Genomic DNA, 9510 nt, shown 5'->3' with positions numbered 1-9510 from the left:
AGGCTATCCAGGGAATAGCAGGAATGGGTCTACTCGGGAAACGAAGGAACACTATCACACATAGGAACACGCACGCACGCACGCACGCACGCACGCATGGCCGCACACATACACAGCAGACACGCACACATACGCAGACGCAGACGCACAAACGCACATACGCACACACACAGGCGCATCCACACGCACACACTAGTTCCAATAAATACCAGAAATTTATTCGTTGACATGGTCCTAATGCAACGTGCCTGTTATGTGATTCTTGAAAAAAAAAATCTCAATTTAAATGCTTTGGTGTGCGTTTGAAAAGGAGTGAGCGGTAAGACACGATTACTCTGGATTGTATTTGGCATGGCGCACGTGAGTTAGGTTCTTTCGGAAAGGCAATTAGCTAAAAGAGTAATACTGTGCAAGAACCTTAGTGAATTGATGCCGCGCCGCACAGAAAGGCGCACGTGAGTTAGGTTCTTTCGGAAAGGCAATTAGCTAAAAGAGTAATACTGTGCAAGAACCTTAGTGAATTGATGATGCGCCGCACAGAAAGTGAAATGACGTTTAAGGTATGAGGCCACTCTGAAAAGAAATTTTTTTTCAAAACCTCCCGAGTTTTTGTTTTCACCTTTTTAACCCCTGAAACACTCCTAAACACGCTACAAAAAATTGGGTTCTTACCATGATTGGTTCAGGAGTCTAGCCCTCGCCGTGGTACTGAGAAACTGAAATTAAATATAATGCTTCTTGAAATCTGAATTTTTATACATTGCTAATGTGGGCATTCTTTACCGTTATTCCGGCAGTGGAGAATGTCGAAGGACAATACACAGCACTTAGCACTTGACAAACGAAAACCAGGCATGGCGTTTATTGAAACGTTCTATCCGAAAGAACCCCAAACACACGATGATGATGATCATGTACATAGATGATGAACAAACTGTGCCGCATGCGCAGGTGCTGAGGGGTATATACAGATGCTGCCAAAGTGGGGTAATTGTCCTCCGGAATTCTCCATCGCCGGTTGTGTGGTGAAAAATGCTCGCACTATTTTTATCTCTTACTATCTGCCTGGGTCTTTATCATTCTTAACTGGTATACCTATGCTTGTCCGGGCATTCGTCATTGTTTAATAGAAAAATCGACAAAAGGCTGCGCCTTAGGCTGAATAAATGTTATGTTGGTCGGGCCACTTGGCAGGCGCTGAAGACAGCAATTCATTTCACTTGGGCATTTTTATCATACCTCTAAGCAATCAGAAACAGGTTACAATAAAACGTCTGGTCCAATAATGAGTCGGTTTCGCGTTGCAGACAGTTTTACAGCGCTAGCCTCAGTTTTAGGAAACCGAAAATTACGTTCCCGAAATTCACAACATTTCAAGATCAGGAAATTCAAGAGCACGCAACCTATATCCAATTTTTATTTTGGTATTTCGCATTGAATTTTGCTAACTTGTAATTATTATACTGAGAGACAGAGGTCCGGTGTGACGTTTATTGTAGAAGTCCAAATGCTCGAGTAACCACACATCATGATGATGAATATGTACAAGAGTGAAGATGAGGAAGCGCAGGCTTAAGAGGTAGTGCTGTTGATTATGTATAGATGAAGACGAAGCGCTAATCTGTCATAGTCCACTTGCTGGTCACCATCTTAAAGTAGTAAACAACGCTCACAATACCGTGAAAATCAATAGCAGCCCTACGAGGACGCCTAATGCTGATTGAATATTGTTTACTTGCTCAGACTTTGGCTTCTATTTCTTTATATGGGTGAACAGCAGCATATATTTTTGTGCATTTAAAAATTATAAGCAACCACAAAGCGTGGGGCCACCTAGACCGAGACTTCACTCTTAACAGCGTGTCGATTCATGTGAACAAGGGACACAAGTTCTTAGGTATTTTATTCGATGAAAACCTTACATCCAACCCGCATATCAGACAGCTTAAATGCAGATGCTTAAAAACTATGAATATTCTTAAGGTCCTCTCACATCAATCTTATGGGGACGACAAAGAACTCCTGCTGCGCCTTTACACGGCCTTGGTGGGGTCTCGGATCGTCTACGGCAGTGTCGTGTATGGGTCTGCTACAAAGACAGCACTCAAAATCCTCGACTCCGTGCTGCATCTTGACCTTCGCCTGCCATGCGGCGCTTTCCGCACTAGTCCTGTCGAGAGTCTGTATATCGAGTGGGACAAACGGTGCCTAGGGCATCAGCGGGAGTATGTTGACTTGCTGTATGCATCTAAGATCTGTCTCTTACCAACAATCCTTTTAATCCTATCGAGAACGATCTTAAAATTTACAACTCTTTTTAAAAAGGCCATCTATCCCCTTACCTTTCTCTCTCAGAGTTAGAGAGGAGGCTTCTGCACTGAAGGTCCCTCTGTCAGACACGCACAAGACACCCATCCATTATTTTATTCCATCATGACAGCTTCGTCCTGTATCATGCGACCTATCATTCACACTACTGGAAAAAATAGGGTACCCAGCAGTGCAATTCTGCAGCACTTCCCGTTCCTGCAGGACAAGTACAGGTGCGCATAATTCTATAGCGACGCGTCGAAAACTGGTTCTACTGTCTCTTGCGCAGCGCACGGACCAAATTGGAGAGTTAGCAAAACAACGAATTTTCATAACAGTATTTACACGCCAGAAGCGTCTGGCATTTTACTCGTTTCAAACCACATAATCAAACATGAAATTTTCAAGTCCATCGTGTACACAGATTCTCTAAGCGTTGTACAGGCACTGTCATTAGGAACGTCATCTAAAAACTATGTGATCAATGCTCTTTTCAAGGTACTAATGACTGCATACGCCTCAAATCTTGAAATAACTAAATGCTGGCTACCAGGACAGCGTGGAATGCCTGGCAATGAGGCCGCCGATCAAACGGCTGGTGATGCTGCTCTCATGACTACAGTTGACATTACAACAGTAACTTAGAGCGACCTAAAGACACACATCATACGACAGCTTCGTAACATATGAAAATCGCACTGAATTCAACAAACAGACAACAAACTACATGTAATCAAACCACATTTGAGACGCTACACAACTGACACACACAACAGATACACTGAAGTCGCCCTGGCTAGGCTGTGGGTGGGCCACACACATGTAACGCACTGCCACCTGCTCACTGGAACTTCGGGACCGACGTGTAACAGGTGTGGAAGGGGCCTATCAGTAGTCCACATACTAATCACATGCAAGACACTTGACACAACACGACACAAACATTTCAATTAATTATACAGACGACACATCCCACTGCACCCATTATACTTTTTAGCCGACGAACCAATGTTTTCTAGTCAACGTGTTTTTTAAGTTTTTAGCTGAGGTAAAATTTCTGCAGCTCTTGTCATATCACTTGTAATCATACTGGCCCTATACACCAGCCATCTTCATTGTCTTTTGTTTTGAGTCACGTTTACATGTAGTCACATGTTTTACGATTTACGGTCTCATCAAAATTCAGTAACTTCTTCACTGGCGCTCTTTGCCCTTAGTCGGCCTTGCGCCAATAAAACCCAACTATCCTCATCATCGTGAGTTCGTAGCTCAGCTGGGAGAGCGTCTCGCAACTTCCATTCCGGCCGGAGTCATCGTGGGCTAGAAAACTACCGCCCCTGCATCAGTGGAACGTGTTATCGCGATGTCGTTTCCGTGACGGATATGACGTCTGTGAGGCTTTGCTGTACGCCGGCATAAAACACTTTCGTGTTAAGATAATTCTATTCAGAAAGAGGTTGTAAAAGTCTATTTGCGGCGAGCCGCATCTTTGTTGTCTTAGGTCTAAGCGGAGCCGAAAGTAGCGTCTGACGCCTGCGGAAGATGATGATGATGATGTTTGGTGTTTTATGGCGCAAGGCCAACGAGGGCAAAGAGCGCCAAAACGGTGGTTAGGTATGAAGGATGTAACCGTAAACGCTAAAACCGTTAAAAAAGTGAATTCAGTAAAAGACAATGAGGATGGCTGGTGTAAAAGGCCAGGTTGTGACGGTGCGTGGCATGAAATCGTGTTTAAAAGCAACTACGCGTCATAGGAAACGAGGTGTAAAAACTTGATGTCACTAAGAAACTTAAAGGTGCGTTGTACAAGAATCATGGGGTCATCCCCTAAAAACAATGCTGGGTGCAGTGGAATGTGTTGTCTGTAGAGGTCGGCGAAGTGTTTCTGTCGTGTTGCGTGGAGTGCTTTGCATTGAAGTAGCACATGGATCACGCATAGGCCGTCTCCACACCTGCTACACAAGGGTCTGGGAGATCCCGTGAGCAGGCATGAGTGTGTTGCATGCGTGTGGCCTATCCGTAATCGAGCCAGGGTAACTTCATTGTGCCTGTTATGTGTGTCAGTGGTGTATGCTCCCAAGAGTGTCTTTATAACGTGTAGTTTGTTGTCTGCCTGTTCATTCCAGTGTGCTTGCCATATATTGCGAAGGTGTTGTCTAATGTGTGATTTAACGTCAGTGTACGGTATTGTTATGTCCACAGTGTTTGCAAGTGCAGCAGCAGCGGCCATTTGATCTGCTGTCTCCTTTCCGGTGATCCCCGAGTGACCTGGCACCCAGCATACGGTCACTTCAAGACTTAATGCATATGCTGACATAATGGTTTTGTAAACTAAATGAATAACATGGTTTTTACAAAGCTGCTTAGATGACAATGCACGTACTACACTCAAGGAATCTGTAAAGATGATGGACTTGGAAATTTTATGATGAACTATGTGCTTTAAAACCAGAACTATGCCATATGCTTCAGCCGTAAAAATGCTGCTTTTCGAGTTTAGGGTGTTAGATACCCTAAAATCAGGTCCGTGCGCAGCACACGACACCATACGGGCTATTTTTGACGCGTCGCTAAAAATTTATGCACACTCGTATTTCTCTTGAAGGAACATGAAGTGCTGAGGAATTACAATTGTGGGTACTCGTTTTTTATCAATCGCTACAAACGACAAATCGCGCGACACGGGGCGAAGCTGCCACGGTGGGAAAAAGTCGGAAAGGGTTGATTTGTAAGTGTCTGAAAAGGTGACAGATAATTCTGACACTTCCTGTCTCATCCTATGTGAGAACGGAGCAGAGATAGATGGACGATTAAGAAGAAGTTGGGAAATGGGTGCATCACAAATAAATGGTTTGAAAGAATGATCGGTTATTGACGAAATTTTAAAAGCGTACAGAAGATCTATGTATGTTGGCTGATGATCTAGGGACCATTTATCGCACTCGACGTATAGGCTTTGTACGGGGCTTGTACGGAAAGCGCCCGACGCGAGGCGGAGCCCCAAGTGAAGCACTGGGTCTAGCATTTTCAGCGCTGTTTTTGTTGCTGACCCATAAACCACGCTCCCATAGTCCAAGCGGGACCCCACCAAGCTTGTGAATACACGTAAGAGGAGTTGCTTGTCCGCGCCATAGGAGTGGTGTGAAAGGACCTTAAGTATGTTTATTGCTTTGATGCATTTATGTTTAGTTGTCTGATGTGAGGGATGAATGTTAGTTTCTCGTCTAATACGACGCCTAGAAATTTGAGTTCCTTTTTTACAGGAATCAAGTCACCATTCAATTTAATTTCAGGGTCGGGTTGGATACCGCGCCTCTTGGAGAAAACGACGCAGGTACTCTTTCCAGGATTAATCCTAAAACCGTTTTGATCAGCCCAGCGAGGAAGCTTGTTTGCCCCAAGGTGGATCTGTCCTTCACATATGGACATATTACACGATTTAAATGATATTTGTATGTCGTCCACATACATCGAACCGGAGATTGTTGGTGGCAATTTTCCATATAAGGTTGAACATAAATTACGAATAGCTAATAATACGATTGAAATTCGCCACGGTCAAAAGTTGTTTTATTTTTAGTCTGCTGTCAGCGCTACGGAAATCGCTATAATCAAAAGTGGGTACAGAGGGTGGTGAAATTTCCCGCCTATGTAAGTTGAATAAAAATTATAAATTCTGCCTCGCGTTACGTTAAGCGAAATGCGCAGCTTGTGCATCGTTTATATACTATGCTGTCATTTCGCACGTAATATTTGATTTTAAAGTAATTTTGATCACGATTTATTCTGTTTTGTGTTTCAACGACAAAGTCCAACTCTAACCGCACCGGTGTACCAAAACGTAAAGCGTCACGGAGAAAATTGAAATAATCGTTTTAAACCACGTCGAATGGGTAAATAATTCTCGCGTAAACTGGAGTATTCGCTTTTGACCAGTCCATGAGCTTTGCGTCCTTTCTTGAATGCTTCCGTGTTGAACGTTTTAATTGAAAACAGGGGTGTTGAAAACGCTGAGTGTTCTTTAGGATAATTTGAAAGGTGCACAATTGCACATTACTTGATAATCCATTTCAAAAAACAAAACGGCTAATGATTTTTCCTACTGTATTGCTAACGTTGCAGAATCCTGAAGCTGGAAGCAAATGACGCTTCATACAGTATTGCAGTGTCCTCAGGTGACCTCAGAGCGACGTGATCCGAACAATAATATTGTATAAATTTGTCAACCTGCACACGACACTGCACTGGTGACAACCTAAGTACTTCGAACAATTGGTTTTGTGGAGTTGTCTTCTATAACAGAAACCTATACAAAGAACCAGTTGCAATGTTTAGGTCAAGAGCGCACAAAAAGTTATAGTAATTGTTTAAGTACAGCCGTTGAGGTCTGGAACCAACTTTACGTTGCGGTGTTTGTTTCCAGACAAGCATAATAGCAGCAGTGACTAAGCGTAGTTTAGCGAAGGGCATTCCTTCACTTGGATTCAGACTTTGCACTGTGACCAAAAGAACGTTGCTGAACAAAGCATTTCAAAACAGGGTGTCTGAAGCCTATTTTATTGCAGGAGAATGCCTATTCTGGAGGCTATTGTTCTCAGGCGGCGCTGATACTCCCGCCTTTTTAGGCATTGCGTGTCGCAATGCCAAGTTCACTACCCGTAATAGGTTTTAGAATTATAGGGTCAGACGTTTCGTGTAGTGCCTCCAGCCTAACCCCCCCCCCCCCACCCCCTCCCCGCTCTAAGTTAGATGTGGCGTATGAAAGAAGATCGCTTTCCTCAATCATTAGTTTAGATACGAGCGGTTGTCTGTACCTCTTCTGTTTTAAGTCCTGAAATACCTCTGTGCAAGGTAGGCGTTAGGTGGATGCTACATAGGTAGAGATAGTGCAGAAGGGTTGTTAGAGTAAAACAAATCCGAAAGACAGCGGCAGGAACTGTCAGCAATGAAGATTTACCTCCGCCGAAATATTAGCACTTTTTCTGGGTGAATGTATAAGGAAGTTTAGTAGAATAGTGGATAGGGTTACGTACCGATTTTCAATAGGACCACTTTGTAACCGACTGCAGCAAAGCTTTCGAAAACATATCTCAGGAACTCGGTCCCAGGCATTGTGTTTTTTTCACAATGCCTCCCTGACACATCACTGGGTGCACCGAGCCCAAATTGACTGCTGAAATGTAGGTGCGCATGTTATCAATGACGGCGTTATTATCCCATTCAGCTTCACCAAGAATCCGATTAAAAGAGCTGCATTTTAGTTTTGAAGTGATTACGTCTATGGAAATTGGTGACTACGGCCACGCTGGAGCAGGCAAGCAGTCGCAGATGTCAGAGACGAAAATTGGCTGCGTATCTGCTCACTCCGCTCCAAAAATCATCAAAAGGAGATATTCTTCTGCAGCTCTGTAAAGAAACGGCCCTATCCTCTCCATCGCCCGCCTGTCATGCTCTTTCCTTCCTGTTTTGGCCTCACTTGGTAAGCACAGGTAACTTTTTCTGCAGACAATTTTCGCACCTGCAACTGCTTGCGCGCTATCTTCTCGAACCTTTTGTTAAATCTCCTGTTGGGTACGGGTCGATTATCATCATTATGGTGAACAAACTCGCTGTGTCATTAAATCTGTGATCCCCGCTGAGGGCAGCCATGGTGTGGTTCTTCGCTTGTGCAGTTCTTCTGCTACATTTTTGGTGCCGTTAAATCCGGGAGAAGGACCGCACGCGACGAAGGAGACCACCGACGTCCGCTCGGGCTAACGCTTCCCAGAACCACGCGATTTTGACTGTTGTTTCCGCTTATAAGCTCCACCCTCAAACGAATGTTGGCATGGATGGCACTGACGGTCCGGTGACGACCGACAGTAAGTGTGGAATGGATACGTTGCACCGGCAGTAACGCATCATTCGGGGCTCTATTCTGCGAGACTGCTGAAGGCAGGGAGTGAGGTTGTGCAGGTCCCTTCACCACCTGCGCGCGGCTTGCAAGAGACCATTGATCTGCTTGAGAGCAAGCATGCCGCAATGACCGAGATAAGCCGGAAAATAATCATTCTTCTTGACCATGAGGAAGTCGAGCACGAATACGTCGAGACGCTGCCTTACCCACGAGATATATGCCGTGCCCTCAACAGGCTTCGCAATGCCTTGAAAAGTCCCGAAGGCGTCCGGCATGCGAGGCACCACCAATGCCAGCTCAAACAAGAGAAATGTCCCTCCACCACTGACCATTGAGGCCAGCAGTGTTCTGTCGACAACCAATGAAGGCGACTATCTCGTGGACCCACGGGCACCGGCCTCGCATTGTCGGGCCAAGACTGAAGGATGCAACATTTAATGATGCGTCACGTGAATGCCAGGGTCTGGGAACCATTTAGAGTTGACAACCCGTGACCAAATGGACTTTTCTGACATCGTCAGCGTGAGGATCAAAGTGGACCCTTCAGAGCGATACCCTCTATCAAGGAATGCTCCAGCGGAGAGTAAACAGACCCGTTGATGTTTCCATCTATGAGGCTGAAAAAACGACGTGAGAACACCTTATTTCCCTTTGCGTACATCACGGCATACTCAAACGCGACTGGTGGTAGCGAGAAGCCAGGAGGTGCGTCGAAGTGTAACGTCTCCATGATGCTGGTGCAAGAAGATGCTCCATCCAATGCGACGGGGTGCACGGAGAAGCGATTCTTGTTCCTAACAGACGAAGAGAGGCCAATCAAGAACACTTTGCCTGGTAACGTCTCGCAAGTCTTCTTACAGGACCAAGCCGTCGTCGCACCGCAGAATTCTTCGTGCCAAAAGGCTGAACACACGAACGGGCAGGTGGGACCCAACACCGAGTTAGCTTCGATCGTCTCAACAAAAAAGAAGGCTGAATAACGCAAGTCTGAATAATGCAATGCCACGCCTGGCTCAGACAAGGACGATTCGACAGCTTCCATCCAAATGGAAGACGAAAAAGTTAGTTTAAGGACGGGAAAGAAAATCTAGAGCCTGCGCTATTTGGGCTTGAGTACATCCTTGTTTCAGACTTCATGAAGGGTGAATCCTTATCGGAACTTTTTAAGACCCGACAGTCTCCTACCGTCGAAGTAGTTGAGAAGGCTGCAGTCACGCGCGAGTCAGTTAATTCGTCGAACTGAAATTAAAACAGCCAAAAAACTTTTACTGTTAACTTCTTGTCTCTGCCAAGAAACAGCGAGG

The sequence above is a fragment of the Haemaphysalis longicornis genome, unplaced genomic scaffold (assembly GCF_048455015.1).
Source record: "Haemaphysalis longicornis isolate Haplotype H1 unplaced genomic scaffold, Haemaphysalis longicornis Haplotype H1 scaffold_2, whole genome shotgun sequence".
Classification (NCBI taxonomy): domain Eukaryota; kingdom Metazoa; phylum Arthropoda; class Arachnida; order Ixodida; family Ixodidae; genus Haemaphysalis; species Haemaphysalis longicornis.
Note: the sequence above shows the minus strand (reverse complement) of the source record.